Source organism: Bubalus kerabau, chromosome 9 (assembly GCF_029407905.1).
Source record: "Bubalus kerabau isolate K-KA32 ecotype Philippines breed swamp buffalo chromosome 9, PCC_UOA_SB_1v2, whole genome shotgun sequence".
Lineage (NCBI taxonomy): Eukaryota > Metazoa > Chordata > Mammalia > Artiodactyla > Bovidae > Bubalus > Bubalus kerabau.
The window spans coordinates 34429394-34448177 of record NC_073632.1 but is presented as its reverse complement, the minus strand read 5'-3'; the positions used below and the strand labels follow the sequence as shown (position 1 = coordinate 34448177).

Below are 18784 nucleotides of genomic sequence, written 5' to 3'. Positions count from 1 at the left end.
GGTTCTTTACCACTAGCACCACCTGGGAAGCCCACTACTGCCTTTCATCAGCTAAGCTGAAGGGTTAAAAACACAGTCTGTTGGCCTGCCTCATATAGAAGACTAAGCTTTTTAGCTTAGTGTGTATGGTCAAGTTAAATTTATTAGTCCCTAATAAAATAACGAGCTCAAAAGCTTGGAGGGTTTTTCACAGAATAAAAATAAATGAGCGTTACCTAGTGAGGCTAAAAGGATATTCTCTTAACTCCTGCTAAAGAAAACTAGCAACAATTTGCCAGAGGGAACAAAAACAAGATTAGAAGCTGTCGCCATAGAGGTAGTGAACTTCAAAATCTTGACACAATAAGTAGGCAATACTTAGGGTTGCTATTTAAAGTCAAAGCCTTTTTTTTCCTTTCCCTGTAAACCCTGTTTGTGAGTTAGCTGTAAAACAGTGGTTCTCAGCTTTGGCTGCATACTCGAATCACCTGGGGAGCTTTAAGAACATAGTGAGGCCTGAATCCTACTCTCAGAAACTCTGGTTTAATCCACCTGGGATGCCACTGGGCATGGAGACTTTCTAAAGCTGTTCAGGTAATTCTCATGTGTAGCCAAGGTTGGAAAAAAAAAAAAAAAAAAAAAAAAAAAAACCACTGCTCTAAGGCACTTTCTGTGGAAATACACGGGTAGAATTCCAGGCAAATAGGGCACTAATGTTTACAGTGTATATCCTACAGTTGAGGAATCATATCAAGTGACTTTACACAGTGTAAAATGCTCTGTGGCTTAAGCGTCTTAGACAAAATGTGATTTATTGGCTCTGGTAACTAAAACGTCTAGAGGATACGGCAGAGTTGAATTCAAAATCTTAAATCATTAAGTGATCAATGTCTCACTTCTCTCCCATCTTGGTTTCAGTTTTTCTAGTTGGCTCCCTTCTAAAACAAGGTGTCCCTTCAGAGCCAGAAGATAAATCAGCAACTCTCAACCCTGCATTCTTCTCACATTTGAATTGATAAGAGGAGAGTAAGGGTTTCTTTTTCAGACTCTGAGCAGAAGTCTCATTTGCTCTGAGTGGATCAGAGACTGTTCAAGATCCCAGAAGCTGTAATTCACAGCCAGGCCTGTCTGTTTATAGGGCTCATGCACTTTTTTTTTTTTTTTTTTTTTTTTTTTTACTATACATCACTGTCGCAAGAAAAATGAGCAACGATTTGATTAGGAGAAAATCTCTCTCTCCAAATGAAGACTTTGAGAAACAAAGAGATTCCCTAAATAACACTCTGCTTATATATTTGAAAATATCTCCTAACTCTTGCTGGAGACAATTTCCTCTCTGCTGTGCTAAGTCACTTAAGTCGTGTCCAACTCTCTGTGACCCTGTGGACCTTAGCCTGCCAGGCTCCTCTGTCCTCTTCTCGCTGGTGTGCAAATCTCCGTCCTTCCTCTTCTTGTTCCAGAGCCAGTTCTGTCCAAAAACCGGCCAGGACTGTGTCCTCAGCTGAGAACCTCAGTGACAAAAATAACAACCTGTAAATTCATTGGTTCTAAAGTAATAATTTTCACGTTTCTGTTTGGTAATGCCTGTACTTGTTTCCTGTGGCTGCCGTAAAAAAAGGAAAAAAAAAAAAAAATGCCACAAACAATGGAAAAGGATTCTCTCACAGCTCTGTAGGTCAGAAATCTGAAACCAAGGTATGGGCAGGGCCATAGTCCATCTAGGGACTCCAGGAAAGAATTCTTTCCTGCCTCTTTCCTCTCTGGGGGGGTCCAGGTTTCCTTGGCTTCTAGAAGCATAACTCTAATCTCAGTCTTCATCTTCACATAGTCTTCTCCTCTGCCTCTTATCCTCAAGCTCTTATAAGGACAGCTACCCTTGGGTTTAGAGCATACCCAAATAATCTACAATGGCCTCAACTTGAAATACCTTGATTACATCCACAAAGACCCTTTTTCCAAAGAAGGTCTTACTCACAAGTTCTGGAGACATTGATGTATTTGGGGGTCCACCATTTAACCCACCAAAGTACTCACTGCCCTTCAGCTTCTGGCAATTTTATCCTGGGAAGTAAAACATGCTTTTTGTTTCCACTTGAGAACTGTTCTTTGGCTTGTCACATGCATGAGGGTACTGCAAGGGAGGGAGCAGAATGGACACCTCATCCATAGAGAAAGGGGACACACTCAGCAATGAGGACAGGAAGATCCCTGGGCATGTATGACTTATCAGGAGAAGACTGAAATTCCTCAGGGCTCAATATGCATCACTGAACCCAAAAAAAATGTAAGTATAAAAGGAAATATAAATGAAGAGACATAATTCTTTAGATCTTCACGTTGTAGAGGATAATGACTGTGTAATAATTATTAAAGAAAATTTGAGGATGCAAATAAAAACAAAAATGAAACTGTATTAAAACTCTAAGTCACAGAAACTCAGCCCAAGCTGGTTTAAGAGAAAAAGAGGGAAGGTAAGAAAGGTATCGGAGAAGGCAATGGCACCCCACTCCAGTACTCTTGCCTGGAAAATCCCATAGACGGGGGACCCTGGTAGGCTGCAGTCCATGGGGTCGCGAAGAGTCAGACACGACTGAGCCACTTCACTCTCACTTTTCACTTTCATGCATTGGAGAAGGAAATGGCAACCCACTCCAGTGTTCTTGCCTGGAGAATCCCAGGGATGGCGGAGCCTGGTGAGCTGCTGTCTATGGGGTCGCACAGAGTCGGACACGACTGAAGCGACTAAGTAGTAGTAGTAAGGAAGGTATTAGGGAATCTCGCTGGTGGCTCAGATGGTAAAGAAACTTCCTGCCAATACAGGAGATATGGGTTCGATCGATGGGTGAGGAAGATTCTCCGGAGAAGGAAATGGCAACCCACTCCAGTATTCTTGCCTGGAGAATTCCATGGACTGAGGACCCTGACAGGCTACAGTCCATGGGGTCACAGAAGAGTCAGACACAACTGACTTAACACTGACTAGTACTAGGGAGGGTACTGACTCATGAACAAGAAAATCTAAAGAGGTGGTGCCATCTTCAGGGTCAGCAGAACTCAGTGACACAAGTGATGCAAATTTATCAGAAATGTGCTCTTGTCTTCTCTTCATTGTTACTCTCTTTGGTTTTCTTCCGTGTTATTGCTTTACTCTTAGACACGCTCCTTGATACGGCAGGAGAGACGGCACTAGGCTTCTGCAAGTTCTCTAAGTCTGTGTTCTATTCAGCCACAGACAGAGACACTCTCTTCTGACGTCCAGCCCAGTTCCCCAACATGGGCTCTTAATTGCTTCCACTTGAAATAGGGCCCCTCTCTTTTACAAATCACTGTGTTTAAGGGGATGAAGTAGTGTGATCAGTCCACTTAACATCACCAGGAAAGTCAGTTCCCAAAACAAAAGTGGTAATCTTGTTATCGGAAGCAGGAGAAAGGGGTGTCAAACAGGTAAATATAAATACTCGGTTACATGCTTTTAAGAAGAGAAAAGCTCCCTGGACTCTTAAGTACAGACATCTGTCTAAGGGATCAATAGAAGTAATTAGCGAGCTTACTTACAGATAGCCAATTCCAGATGTTGAAGGAAAGAGAAAAAGGCATTTTGCTTAAATGATGATCCCTGGAAGGTCAATAGTGTAAGAGTGCATAATTTGTCCAATGGAGAAGAGCAAAAGTGGGAAAAAGAACACTGGAATAAGATTTAGGTGATCTGAGACTTCTGCCTGGTTCTGCTACTTACCAGCAGATAATATAATTTCTTTGTGGCTTCAAGACTCTAAGGGTTACACAAATCAGAGAAGACGAAAATAAAGCAAGCTCATTCTAATGCTTAAATACCAATGTTCTTATGAGATGGCAGAATGGTTTGAAGTGAAAGGAATGGGTTTAACAAAAGATTTTTCTCATAGGCACAGCATTACTTTTTAAAAATCCCAACTGTGAGGAAGTCTTACAGATTATAGCCAGAATATTATTTATTTTATGCACTTTCCCAGAGGCAGGGAACAGAGCTGCACTTTTTAATGCAAGACCTTTTTTTCTCACAAGATACTGTTCTCAAGAAGTTTGATTCCATTTGTGGCCCGTGTCTGTCTTGAAATCAGCGATATAGATCTTCACATCAGAGGTTTGAATTCTGAAAAGATCACTTGAGCAAATGGTTGTAAGTTATTTAAATAAAAGATGAAATCCATCATTGCATTTCCTCACTGGTTCTTTCATATAGATTAAGTGGCTCATTTGTATGGCTTTATTTCTTAAAATTTTCCATTCTAACTTCTTAATTTCCAAAAGCCAGTTTTTCTATATTTATTTTGTCCTAAACTAAGAATTAAATCACGAAGATGCATCATGCACATATTAAAAATATCAAGTAGGAAGAAAAGCCATTTCCTTGAGCCTCCTCTGTAATATTGATCTGCATTTGCCTCCTCCATCTTCCTAACACTAAAGTTTCCTTCATTCCACTAAGGCACTAAATACAATCGTCAAAGTGTCTAAACATAAATCGCAAAGTCATACCTGGGCATAATTTCTTTCTTTCCCTGGGACACATCTTCTCCTAAAAATCTAAGTTTTAAACTACACAGGCAGCAGTTCGATAGCAGATTTGACACCATGTCAGTTTCGTGGGTTTCCCTCGCTGCCACAGCAGGGGGGCTGGGCACCTGGACCAGATTCTGCTCTTCACTAAGGCTATGACCCTAGTGACCAGGGAGGAAAAATGCTACTTCTCAGGATTCAGGAATGTGGAAACCTAAATTATAGGCCTTTGCTTTATTTTGTATCTGGAGAGAGGCAGCTGTTCAAAATGAAAGCAAAGAGGAAATTATCTGGTTCATTTCAGAGTACCAAACAGTTGGGTAGGAACCAGTGATACATCAAAAGTATTTTCAGACTTCTCTAGTTTATCTGACTTCGCTTTCACTTTTTTACAATTTGAAGTTATAACAAAAGGAGAAAAATCATTTTCATTGAGCACCTATTTTGTGCTGCAGATACTTTATGTATTGTGATCTCAGAAAAACTTAGAAGTATTATCTACATTTTAAAAAGGAGGACAAGTTAATTAACTTGGCTAAGGTTAGACAGAAACCATCAAGGATCAGATTCAAAGTGTGTCTCATTCTAAAGCCCCATCTCTTTTTACATTGTCTTCATTAAAAAGTATATATAACCAGATTTACTTTGTATTACCACTTGAAAATAGAAAAAAAAAAATTTTATGCTTTTTGCATAACCAACTGCGTGTGCATGTGCTCAATTGTGTCTGATTCTTTGCAACCCCATGGACTGTAGCCCACCAGGCTCCTCCTATCCATGGACTTTTCCAGGCAAGAATGCTGGAGTGGGTTACCATTCCCTACTCCAGGGAATCTTCCCAACCCAGGGATTGAACCCGCATCTCTTATGTCTCCTGCACTGGCAGGCAGGTTCTTTACCACTGGCCCTACCTGGGAAGCCTAACTATCTAAAGAAGAAATAATTGCCAGGATTGAACTAAGTAGGAATATAGAAAGTAGACTAAAAGCAGGGGTGATGGGCCACATTCCAAAAGTCCCATTCAAAAAGCTCTTTTCCAAGTTTGGGGGAGTTCGTCGTGATCAGCTTTGAATTGATGATATTCCGACACTTCTGACAAAATATGCAGTAAATGAATCACTGAGTGATCGTATCAAGAGGCAGGTCCTAGGTCACTGTTATCATCAGCTTTATAAAATGGAGATCCATGGGACCAAGAGGCAACATTTACATATCCACATATATAAATCCATATATTTAGCACACATTTAAAGATGAGTCAGACATCCTGGAAACACATTCTGCGAAATGATTCATACTTCATTGAATGATTCCTATATGTAAACAGTAGTCTAAAAGGGGAATTCCTAAATATCAAGAAAACTGATAGACCCCTTCTTGTTCTGTGAAATGCCGTATTTCACAAAGCATACTAGAGTATGTTGAAGTACATGGCCAGGTGGATTTTTTTTCTCTTCATTTAAGAGGTTCATAGCCACCACATACAGAATACCATGTTACACAACAATTTTCACTTATATTAGAAATGTATAACCAGCTCAAATAGTGATATGAATTTCCTTCTCAAAATAAGTTATGTATAACTTAATTATAAGAAAACATTCAGAAATTACAAGTAGTAATAGGGCAAACCAAGGAAGATAATGTGTAAATAGCTAAAATTTGAAAATCACTGTATCAGGGAGAAAACATGAGCTTTGGAATAAGATAAGTATGAGCTAAGTCCAGGTCCTAGTTGTACTTTAGCAAGTCACTTAATCACTGAGCTTCAGTTTTCTCTCACTCTATACAAGAATGCTCTTGCCAAAGGACTGTAGTGAGGATGAGATGAGATAATGTCTACAAAGGTGTCAACAGATGTCGGTTTCCATCCATCACTTTTCTTTATTCAACACAAGTCCAAATTCTCAATCATCCAGGCTGGCTCCAGGTTGTGTAAACTAAAAATCCCAGGTACTTGTGGGTACCACATTCGATAGGATGCTCCATCAGGGCTCTTAGATACTTCTGCTTTAGTGTTCTATGATTCTCATCTTTCCTATAATACACTCCACTCACTGCCTCAGTACCCTTACAGTGCCTTTCCCAGGGAACATGTGCATACACACACACACACACACACTCATGCTCACACATACATTCATGTCACATGTGCACTTGGAGAAGGCAAAGGCAACTCACTCCAGTACTCTTGCCTAGAGAATCTCATGGACAGAGGAGCCTGGTGGGCTGCTGTCCATGGGGTTGCACAGAGTCAGACATGACTGAAGCGACTTAGCATGCATGCATGCACTGGAGGAGGAAATGGCAAGCCACTCCAGTGTTCTTGCCAGGGACAGAGGAGCCTTGTGGGCTGCTGTCCATGGGGTCGCAGAGTCAGACACGACTGAAGCAGCAGCAGCAGCACATGTGCACGGGAGAAGAAAATGGCAACCCACTCCAGTATTTTTGCCTGGGAAATCTCATGGACAGAGGAACCTGGCAGACTACAGTCTATGAGGCTGCAAGGGTCAAATATGACTTAGCGACTAAACCCACCACATGTACACACTCACATACATTTTATACACTTGTGCCCCCACATAATCACACATATACATATGTGCAGAAGAAAATGACTGTAGCCTCACAGACCAACTCACCATTTTTTCCTTTCTAAATTATCTTGTTTACTTTATACCTTTGCCCATAATTCCCTTCTTACTTTAATATTCTCTGTTCTTTAAGGTCTAAAGTACCAACTTCTCTATTAAGCCTTTCATGATAACTCAACCAGATGTGACCTTCTTAACTTCAAAAGTGTTTTTTTCTTCATCTTTCCTAAGGTTACAGACATGTTCTACCTTATGATATAATTCCTCTTGTTGTTTGACTGGATATCAGGTCGTACAGTCTTTGAAGGCTATAATCACGCCTTATTTATATTTTATCCTTCACAGTGATGGCCTTCATTATCTTGAAGAACTGTAATCTTAGTTAATTTTCCTGAAATAGGGCCTTTCAGGTTCCCAGGAACCAAGACGTATTTAGAATACAAATAACTTGAGGATGGATATTTTAATGATATACAGCTAATTTCACCTCAATGCACTATATTCAATCTAGGAAAGAGACAGGATCTAACTAGTTCTATGTCTAGTATAAGATTTTCATTTGTAATCCAGCTAAACAGAGGTTATGGGTTTGTGGTCCTAAACTCAGGATTCCTCAAAAGTGGGCTATGGGCCTTTGAGTATTGAGTATAGACTTTGAGAATAGACTTCTTTCCAATACTTTCACTGGGCTTCCTATATTCATGCTCCATTCTCTAGTATTAAATCATTCAACTTTCAGGCATAAATGCAGTTGACTTGCATATATTTATAAGGGAGAACAGCATGAAAGTGTTAATATTTTTATGAAATTTCCATATGGATATTATTGTGAAGATATACCACATATCTCTGATTCCCTCCTGTGGGGTTGTAAAGACTCTATACGTTCTGCAGACAGGCAGGCTCCAAATAGGAGGAGCAGTGTGACTAAACTGAGCATGCTCAGTCCATTTTCCAAACTTGCCCATCAAATAAGTCACTCTTCATGGAGGTGGTGGGGCTAAGTGACAGGAAAGAGACATGAGAGATACATTTCTCCCATCCTTTTCCCTGAGGAGGAATGAAATGGAAATTTTTTTTTTTCCATTTGTGAAAACCTGAAGAATGGGAAATGAGTACTTTTCTCCTAATTTATTGAGTCTAAAAAGTAAGTCCCAGAGATATAATAATTCTGAGAGGAGTGAGCATCAGAAGTCAATCAGAACAGTCCTCCACAAACTAATTTCCTCAGACACTGATAGACAGTTTATCCTTTATGTCTAGAGGCTCTGAAATGATTTCTCAGACCCCACTAGTCCCCAAATTCATAGTCTACCCTATTTCCTATCTCAAATGATTCCCCCAAAATTAGTGTATCAAAATTTTTTAGAATTTATTTTGGCTCACAGCAAGAAATACCTTGCCCAGGTGCACAGGAGAAATACTGTCTTCTGTTTACCTTGGAAAAAAGTACCTTGGAGTGTAAGAAAAGCTATGCCTACTTGAGATCATTGATTGAACACAAGTTTCTTATTCCTTTCCTTTAGCTGCTTTGCTTATGGTTTAAAAATGAAAAACATCAAAACCTTTTACAACATTAAGATACAACATTAAGATATTGCAACAAAATTATATACTACCCAGAAATCCATTTAAGTCAACAGGAAAGGTTAAGCCAAATTATAGAGACAGAGCTCACATCGCCACATTCATTTTAAGTACATGAAACCTATTGACTCAATAAATGTCAATTCAGAAGGTGTATTTCTTGGATACTTTCCATATCCAAGAGACATTTATGCCAATTAGTTATTGAATATATTTAAACTCTAGGTTCTATGCTGATGTGCACTGCATATTGGGCCTCAGAAAGCAGTCAAGTACAGAAGGACCGTCAGGCCCAGGATGTGAATCCAACCCATGCTGATGGGGAGTTACAGGCATGAATACAACTAGCACAGAAGAGGCGCCATGTAGGTACCACGACTCTGTGTATAGAGTCTGAGGTGTTAGGTCAGAGTGGAGAGAAGAAGGTGTAGAGCTGGGTGGATAAGCCAATATTGTGTTCAGCAATACATACAGGCAAATATAGGCTCTTTTACACGTAGGTAGAGGTCAGGATTGGGTGTAGGGGGAGTTCCATATACAAACTGAGTAACCAGGGAACAGAATCTGGGCACTGATACCGAAAGACCACATCAAGACTGTCCTTTACTGTAGAGGGAAACATCTTAAAGTGCTGGGACATTTTCTCAGCTGTGTGTGAAACCACAGTTATTGGTAGGATTCTTCAGACAAAAATGGTTCATTATTACAAATTGTCAGAAATCTCATTATGTCAATATCCTACAAAGTCTTACCACTAAGACCAAATTCATCCTCATTCAAGGTAATGATTCCCATTATACTTCTCTGGTCCTCCATTTTCTGGCAAGGGAAGGTTGTTATCTCTTCTGTGTTATAGAACGAGAAAGCAATGTAGAGAATGATGCCCATGGCCATGAGTTCAATTTTTTTATTCACCGTCTTTTACTTTTCCCACCAGCCCTGAAAGCTTAGTTCCCACTGGTAAACAGACCAGAGAAATTACATAGTTACCTGGATAATTTAGACCAGGAGAAGAAAAAGCGATTGTTATGAAGTGTATGAGCTCTTTCAAATTTTCCTGAACACGAAATAATTTTACTCTTTACTTTTTTCTCATTCTCAGTGATCTCAGGCAGACACATACATCTCTCTTTATGGAAAATGATTAACATAGACTCAACTAGGGAGAAATCAAATTATACAGTTAATAAAACTAAAGCTTCAATTCATGCTAAGTGACAATACAGCACCAGGAAAAATTAATTACTGCATTTTAGAGTGAAAGGAGTCAGATATGTCAGGTTTGAATTTAGCCTTAGGATCTCACAGTAAATTTTAGTTCTTTTGTGACTGAATTTTTTAAAGTACAAAGTTACTGAAAACCATGTAGGTTTCCATGTTGGGGAACCAGAACGCTTCTGCATGTCATTTTGTGCATCCTAAGACACTTCAGTCGTGTCTGACTCTGCAACCCTATAGACTGCAGTCCACCAGGCACCTCTGTCCATGGGATTCTCCAGGCAAGAATACTGCAGTGGATTGCCATATCCCCCTCCAGGGGACCTTCCTGACCCAGGAATGCACCCTTGGCTCTTAGGTCTGCACTGGCAGGCGGGTTCTTTACCACTAGCGCCACCTGGGAAGCCCCGGCATGCCACTATGCTGTTCCCCAAACTCTGCAAGGACAGAAGCTCCTGTCTTTGGGATCCCGTGCTACATGTCTCTTCATTTGGCTGTTGGAAAACTGCTGTCAGGCAAGGGGTTTGCTCCATTCTGACCTATTGTAACTGATCAAAAATCTATTTCATCATACAAGCCATCTAAAGAATTTGCTTTCTCAGACTTCAATTCATGATTTCTGGGAGAATTGTGGGAAAATAAAAGAGAACCTTAGACTCTAGAAACCTTAAGCCTTCCATTTCTTACTGACCCTGGAAGCTAGAGAGTGTGCAGTCACTCATCACTGCTGTCGCTGGCTCCAGCACCACGAGGACTACCAAGACAACTCTAGCAAAGCTGCCATGTGACCCCGGAACTGCACTGTCAGGCAAGAAGCCCAGGTCATCCAGTCAGCTTCAGACTTTCCTGGAGAAATTACAGGAAACCTAAGGGAAAACAGGAAATGTGGGGCCCAGAGGGACAAGATGGTAGAGAAGAACCTTGAGCTCACCTGCACCCACAAAAACACTAAAATCACAAGTAACTGCTGAACAACCATCGATGAAAAAGATATTCTACATCCAAAGACACAAATAAGAAACCACAAGACAGCAGGAGAGGGAGTGCACTCACGATTTGATCAAATGCCATACCACCTAGGTGGACAAGCCCCAAACTGGACAGCAATTATCGGCAGAAGTTCTCCCACAAGAGTGAGAGTTCTGAGCCCCAGGTCAAAATCCCTAGCCTAGGGGTCTGACATTGGGAGGAGAAGCTTCCAGAGCAACTAGCTTGGGAGGAAATCAGGGCTTGAGTGCAAGAGCTACACAGGACTAGAGAAAAAGAGATTCTACTCTTGGAAAGTATCCACAAGGTCTCACGTGCACTGGCCCAGGGAAAAAGCAGTGACTTCATAGGAGCCTGAGCCAGACCTACCTGCTGGTCTTAGAGGGTCTCCTGGGGAGACTGGACGCAGCTGTAGCTCACCCTGGGGACATGGACACTGGTAGTGGTGTAGATATTGGCGAGTGTCATCTATATAAACTCTCACTGAAGGCAGACATCTTACCTGGGTCATAAGCACCAACACCTTGCCTCACCCAGCAGGCCATAGGCTTCAGTGTTGGTAAGCCTCACGCAAAAAACCCAAAAGGGCAGGAACACAGCCCCCATCCCCACCCCCAATCAGCAAACAAGCTGCCTAAAAACTTCCTGAACATACAGCCACCTCTAGACGTGCCTCTTAACATAGGCCTGCCGACTGGAGGGCCAAGACCCAGCTCCACCTACCAAAGGACAGGCACCAGCCCCTCCCACCAAGAAACTGGCATAAGCCTCTTAGACTAGCCTTACTCACCAGAAGGGAGCAGAAACCAGAGGCCAGAAAGCTAAAACCTTGCAGCCTGCAGAACTCAGTTTGTAAATGCAAGTCAAAAGCTACCCTGGTCCTGGCTCTTAAGTAACAAGAGGGCACTGTACTGCTGGGACTCACAGAATCCCTTAAGAGGGTCACTTGCCCAAGATGGAGAAATGTAACTAACCTACCACAGAAAGAAAATACAAATAAAAATTTAAAGAAAATGAGATGGCAAAGGAGTATGATCCTGACAAAGGAACAAGATGAAACCTTGGAAGAACACCTAAGTGAAATGGAGATAGGCAGTTTACCTGGGAAAGGGTTCAGAATAATGATTGAAAAGATAATCCAATAACTCAGGAAATGCATGGATGCACAAAGAATTTAATAATTATAAAATATAAAGAATAGAGTTGAATACAATAACTGAAATGAAAAATACATTGGAAGGAATTAATGGCAAAACTAAATGAGGCAGAAGGATGAATGTGCTGAAGACAGACTGGAACAGAAGAAAAAGGATTGAAAAGAATTGAGGATAGTTCAAGAGACCTCTGGGACAATTTCCAATGTACTAACATTTACATTATAGGAGTCCCATGGGGAGAAGCAAGAGAGAACGTGCCTAAGAAAACATGTGAAGAGATAATAGCTGAAAACTTCCCTAACATGGGAAAGAAAACGGTCATCCAAACCCAGGAACCACAGAGAATCCCATGAAGGATTAACCCAAGGAGGAACAACACATTAAGACACATAGTAACCAAACTGACAAAAATTAAAGTTACAGAGAAAATTTTAAAAGCAACAAGAGAAAAGCAATAAATAATATACAAGGGAACTTCCATAAGGCTCTGCAGGACAAAAGGGACAGCTACAATATATTTAAAGTGATGGAAGGAATAAACCTACAACCAAGAAAGAAAATGGAGCTGGAGAAATCATGCTCCCTGACTTCAGACTATACTACAAAACCACAGTAATCAAGACAGTATGTTATTGGCATTAAAAACAGAAATATAAATATGTAGTACAGGACAGAAAGCACAGAAATTAACCCAGGCACCTATAGCCGCCTAATCTATGACAAAGGAGCCAAGAACATACAATGGAGAAAAGACAGTCTTTTCAATAAGTGGTGCTAGAAAATCTGGAGAGCTACATGTAAAGAATAAAATTTGAACACTCCCTAAAACCACAAACAGAAATAAACAAGATGGGCTAAAGAGCTAAATGTAAGACCAGATACTATAAAACTCTTAGAGGAAAACATAGAACACTCTTTGACATAAATCACAGCAAGATCTTTTTTCATCCACCTCCTAGAGTAATAAGAATAAAAAGAAAAACTAAACAAATGGGACCTAGCTAAACTTAAAAGCTTTTTCACTGCAAAGGAAACCATAAACAAGATGAAAACACAACCTTCAGAATGGGAGAAAAATATTTGTAAATGAAGCGACTGACAAAGGATTAATCTCCAAAATATACAAACAGCTCATGCAGCTCAATAAAAACAAAAAATCCAGTAAAAAAAAAAAAAATGGTCTGAAGATGTAAATAAGCATTTCTCCAAAGACGACATAGGGCTTCCCAGGCGGTGCAGTGGTAAAGAATTTACCTGCCAATGCAGGAGACACAGGTTCTATCCCTGGGTTGGGAAGGTCCCCTGGAGGAGAAAATGGCAATCCAGTCCAGTATTCTTGCCTGGAAAATTCCATGGACAGAGGAGCCTAACAGGCTACAGTCCATGGGGTTGCAAAGAGTCAGACATGACTGAGCACACACTTTAACTTTAGATATACAGATGGCCAACAAACATGAAAAGCTGCTCAACATCACTAATTATTAGAGAAATTCGAATCAAAACTACAATGAGATGTCATCTCACACTGGGCAGAATGGCTATTATCAAAAAGTCTACAAGCAATAAATGCTGGAGAGAGTGTGGACAAAAGGGAACCCTCTTGCAGGGAATGTAAATTGATACAGCCACTATGGAGAACAGTATGGAGGCTCCTTAAAAAACTACAAATAGAACTGCTATGTGACCCAGCAATCCCACTACTGGGTATAGACCCAGAAAAAACCATAATTTAAAGACATATGCACCTCAACGTTCACTGCAGCACTGTTTACAATAGCCAGGCTGTGAAAGCAATCTAAGCGTCCATTAACAGAGGAGGGGGTAAAGATGTGGCACATGTATATGATAGGACATAACTCAGCCATAAAAAGGAAAGAAACTGGGTCTTCTGTGCAGATATGGATGGACCTACAGGCTGTCACACAGAGTGAAGTCAGAAAGAGAAAAAAACAAATATTTCATATTAACGCATATATGAGGAATCTGAAAAAATTAGTGTAGATCTTATTTACAAAGCAGAAATAGAAATACAGATGTAGACAACAAACGTATGGGTACCAAGGGGAAAGCGGGGGATGGAATGAATTGGGAGACTGGGATTAACATGTATACACTACTATGTATATAATTGATTGCTAGTGGGAATCTGTGGTATAGCGCAAGGAGCTCAGCTCGATGTTCTGTGATGGCCTGTATGTGTGATAGGGCAGGGAGGGAAGTGTAAGGGGAGGGGATGTATGTGTACATACAGCTGATTCACCTTGTTGTGCAGCAGAAACTAACATTCTAAAGCAATTATACTCCAATAATAAGAAGATTATTTCACCCATTCAGATATGATGGAGAAATCAAAAGCTTTGCTGCTGCTGCTAAGTCGCTTCAGTTGTGTCCAACTCGGTGCAACCCATAGACGGCAGCCCACCAGGCTTCCCGTCCCTGGGATTCTCCAGGCAAGAACACTGGAGTGGGTTGCCATTTCCTTCCCCAATGCATGAAAGTGAAAAGTGAAAATGAAGTTGCTCAGTAGTGTCCGACTCTAGCGACCCCATGGACTGCAGCCTACCAGGCTCCTCCGTCCACGGGATTTTCTAGGCAAATCCTATGGACAGAGCAGCCTACCAGACTCCTCTGTCCATGGGATTACAGACGTGCAAAAGCTAAAAGAATTCAGCGCCACCAAACCAGCTTCACCACAAATGCTAAGGGAACGTCTTTAAGTCGGAAAGGTCACAACTAAAAACAAGAAAATTACAAAATGGGAATATTCATGGGTAAAGGCAAACCTATAGTAAAGGTGGGAAATCATCACACACAAACCAGTAGGGAAGTTAAAAGACAAAAGTAATAAAATCATTTGTATTCACAATAAGCAGTTAAGGGATACACAAAACAATTAAATGTAAAATATCAAAACCAGCAATCATGAAAGGAGGAGAGGACACATGAAGAATATTTAGAATGAATTTGAAATTAAGCAATCAGCAACTTAAAACAACTACATATACACAGATTGCTTTACCAAAACCTCATTGTAACCATGAACCAAAAATCTATGATCAATATATACGCAAAAAGGCATCCAAACACAACACTATAAGATAGTCACCAAATTACAAAGGAAAAGGGAAGGGAAAAAGTCCTCCAAAACACCCAGCTAAGTTCTTGTGCTTCGAGCATGCATGCTTCCTTCTGTTCATATCCTGAATAAGGTACTACCCTAGCCACCCGACCCGCCAACCAATCTGGTCAGAATTCAAAGAACATGGAGTAGCCCTAAGGTTCCTGGACTCACATTGAATATGATTTCCTCTATAATAAGCATAATAGTATCGGCCACTGAATTAAGCATCTACTATATCTGTGTCCTCTATTAAACCCTGGACATGCACTTAATTTGCCTAGGAAGACCATCCGAGGTTAGAGTTACTCAAATTCACACAAACCCAACCTCAATTCTAGAACCCATGTTCCTTCTATGGCACTGCTTATGAATAAGGGCTTGTCCGCCTGGGTCTCCAGGTTAACACAGCCATTAGGTTTGTAAGATTACATCAGTGTGATCAAGTTGAAAAAAGTCATGATTCGTGATGTTGAGTCACAATTAGTCTCAGGTGGTGGCAATTCATTCTATAGGTGTTATACCGTACACCAGTTCTTCACAATGCGCATGAAAATCACCTGGGGTCTTGTTATACCATGGACTCTTAACTCCGGACATCTGAGGCAGAGCCTGAGGCTCTGCATTTATAACAAGCACCCCTAACAGGCTGAAAGCTACTGATTCTCAGACTACACTTTGCAGAAGCCTATAGACCTCCTTGATGCAGGTTGAAAAAGGAAATAATACAACTGACTTACCAGAATCTAAGCCATGCATGTAGGTGTCCATAAACCTTCCAACCAAGTCACATGATCTTACCAGAAAAGCAATTATTCATAGAGGTAAAAGACCAAGCCAGCACTGATTCTCAGAGCTAAGAATGTGCGGGAGATGGAGCCTGGGGTTGAGAGGACTGGAAGCACAATGAGAAATCAAGAGAGGGAAGGACTAGGCACCAGTCACTAAAAGAGAAACGACATTGTTCAATCGAATACCACACCTGAAAAGCAAAGAAGGCAGCCTGAGGTATTCAAAATCAGGACCAGAAATGCTACCTCCAGGACACCAGACTTACTGGCACAGAAAAGGCAAACTTCAAAGTCTCAACAACAAGCAATGAAAAGAAATCAGTGCAGGCAAACCAAAAACGCCAGAGCAAGCACAGAGTCACGAATGTCCAGAAGGCAAGCAGGTCGATTCCCAGATATGGGAAGTGCACTTACCTGCTGATCTTCAGCTTCCAGAAGGAACTGGCTGAGGGAAATCAAAGTGTCCTAGTCCCAGAAAAAGTAGCCTGTCCAGGAAGGAATGAAGTAAGGGAGCTGGAAAACTCAGTTAAAGGCTCAGCTTTACTGCCCACATCAAATCTGCTGTAGCCTTACATCATACTGAACCAATGAAGAGCATGTATTCCTTCCTACATGCACGAGGCACAATCAACACGTGTGAGTTAAATGGCTCTAGCTGTGAAAACTGACAAGCAGTACGAGGCACGAGGCATGGCTGGTAGAGCCCTGAGTCTCCGAGTTCTTGGATCAGCCTTATCAGCATCACCTGGGAACGTGTTGCTGCTGCTGCTGCTGCTAAGTCGCTTCAGTCGTGTCCGACTCTGTGCGACCCCATAGACGGCAGCCCACCAGGCTCCCCCGTCCCTGGGATTCTCCAGGCAAGAACACGGAAGTGGGTTGCCATTTCCTTCTCCAATGCATGAAAGTGAAAAGTGAAGGTGAAGTCGCTCAGTCGTGTCCAACTCCGTGTGACCCCATGGACTGCAGCACCAGGCTCCTCCGTCCATGGGATTTTCCAGGCAAGAGTACTGGAGTGGGGTGCCATTGCCTTCTCCACGTTTTGCTGCTGCTGCTGCTAAGTCGCTTCAGTCGTGTCCGACTCTGTGCGACCCCATAGACAGCGGCCCACCAGGCTCCCCCATCCCTGGGATTCTCCAGGCAAGAACACTGGAGTGGGTTGCCATTTCCTTCTCCAATGCATGAAAGGAAAAGGGAAAGTGAAGTCGCTCTGTCGTGTCCGACTCTTCGCGACCCCATGGTCTGCAGCCTACCAGGCTCCTCCGTCCATGGGATTTTCCAGGCAAGAGTACTGGAGTGGGGTGCCAGTGCCTTCTCCATCTCCACGTGTTAGGACTTGTAAATTCTCGGCCCTGTTCCAAACTTACCAATCAGAAACTGGGGGTGGTGCCTGCAGCCTGTGATTCGACCAGCCCTCCACGTGGTTCTGATGCACTGCTCACTGCAATGAAGTCTATTGAAGGCATGGTGGAGAGAGAGGGCAGATGTGGCCAAGGACGATCAATATAAGTGGGCTTGATAGTGGTGGTTTTTAAAGAGCTAGTGAAGCGCAGAGCCTGTTTACAGAGAGAAGAAAACCCAGTAGAGATAATGTAAAATAATAAGTAATAAAATGTGCTCAGTGATCAACAAAGTTCCACGATGATATTCCGTGGTAGAGTTTCATCAATGTTGAGGAATCATTCAGCGTGTGTAGGATAATAATGTTTTGATACTGATAAGCAGAAACACCATGAATGCCAGAAGGGGTCAATTCACAATACGTGCTTGCAAATTCTCTCTGATGTATTTTCAAGAATTTCACCAAGCTACTTGGTGCCCTTGCTTGTGAAGAGAGATTCACCGAGGGGGGGGGGGGGGGGGGGGGGGGGGACAAAAAAACTTGACAAAAGCAAAGCTGGTTGTCTAGTGGGATCTGTTTGACAAAAACAGAATTTTGTTTTAAATATGAACACAAGGGTAAGACACAAAACCAGCAAAGCACATGGGGCTTTAATTACAGGCATACCTTGTTTTATTGTGCTTTGCTTTATGGTGCTTCAGAGAGAGGGCATTATTTACAAATTGAACATTTGTGGCAAGCCTGCACGGAGCAAGTCTGTCAGCACCGTTTTTGTTAATGTCCTGTCTCTGAGAACTTTGGTAAGTCTCACAATATTTCAAGCTTTTTCACTCTGATGGTATCTGTTGTGGTGATCAGTGGGCTTTGATGTCAATATTGTAAAATGATTGCAACTTGCCGGACGAGCAGATATTGGTGAGCATTTTTCAGTAATAATTTTTAATTTAAAAAAAAACCCATGTTGCTATATTCTATAATAGCGAGTAACCTTTGTAATATTCTAACTAGGTCAAATTCTTAAATGGCTTCAATTCTGTAGGAACCTTTTCAGATTCATTGGGTAAATTCAAGCCATTCTCTCGGTTCTGTGAACAATCACTGATTGGTGAAAAATGATTAAAATTGCTCCTTTTCACAAGAGTGTTTAAGTGATTTTGATACTCCTAAAGAGATTCTCTAAGTGCCTGGTGCTGAGAATTTATATATAATCATTGTCAACTACAGCATAGTGCAGTATATTTAAGAGCTAAAATGAGTAGTTGTCAATAGAGGTAGATTATTAACAGTTGGGCATAAACTAGTCATTTATAGATTTAAAATTATAGCTTATTTTTCTAAGTCATTTCATATGAACTAGATTGAGCGATATGCTCTGTAGTTTACATTCCCTGTCTATTTCAGTGGTACTGAATAAACCTGGGTAATAGATAATCATGTCATATATGATCTTTAGTTTCTCTCTACTCACATCATCA

General features: G+C 41.3%; 1 protein-coding gene and 1 long non-coding RNA gene across 3 annotated transcripts in view; one reads left to right on the top strand and one right to left on the bottom strand.

Moving 5' to 3' along the window:
- The window catches only part of LOC129619712 (uncharacterized), a 216887-nt gene extending 199072 nt beyond the window's left edge, over window positions 1–17815 (bottom strand). For both annotated transcript variants that reach the window (XR_008698053.1, XR_008698054.1), the window contains exon 1: window positions 16385–17815. This is a non-coding gene — a long non-coding RNA (uncharacterized LOC129619712). The remainder of the gene's footprint in view (window positions 1–16384) is intronic.
- NKAIN2 (sodium/potassium transporting ATPase interacting 2) overlaps window positions 1–18784 on the top strand; it is a 941095-nt gene that overhangs the window by 746738 nt on the left and 175573 nt on the right. The window lies entirely within an intron of this gene.